Genomic DNA, 494 nt, shown 5'->3' with positions numbered 1-494 from the left:
TAATAAAGGTGATTCTTATTTTAAGCTGCAGTTTATATTTTTTATTTTAAAACAAATTGTGTGTTTTTTTTTCTACAGAATTCTTTTCTTCATGAATCTGTTTGTCCTGCAGCAGCAGCTGCTCCACATGTGGATTGCTTGTTGACTGACAGTCTGGTCCGGTTTCTGTGGACCTGATTATTCTGATCCATTTATCAGGTCCTCCTCAGCCGGACTGAGCAAACCCAGCGGGGTCTGCGTGGGGGTCTTAGAGGGGGGTCGCAGCGGCCGGGGTTTGATCCTGTGTGCTGACACAAACACCCAGGTGTGATTTCCTCCAATAACAACTCCTCCTCGCCTTGATGAGCGCGCGCGCGCACGTGTCTAACGTTTTTGCTCTTTTGTTGCTTTTAAATCCAAATAAACTTTTAATTAGTCCGTAAATCAAAGATGTTTATTTAGATGTTTTAAAAACACAAAAAGTAATAAAACGATGTGAATCAAAAATAAATATT

Source organism: Austrofundulus limnaeus, unplaced genomic scaffold (genome assembly GCF_001266775.1).
Source record: "Austrofundulus limnaeus strain Quisiro unplaced genomic scaffold, Austrofundulus_limnaeus-1.0 Scaffold485, whole genome shotgun sequence".
In the NCBI taxonomy this organism is placed as follows: Eukaryota; Metazoa; Chordata; class Actinopteri; order Cyprinodontiformes; family Rivulidae; genus Austrofundulus; species Austrofundulus limnaeus.
The sequence above is the reverse complement of the archived record's forward strand: the minus strand, read 5'-3'. Positions refer to the sequence as shown.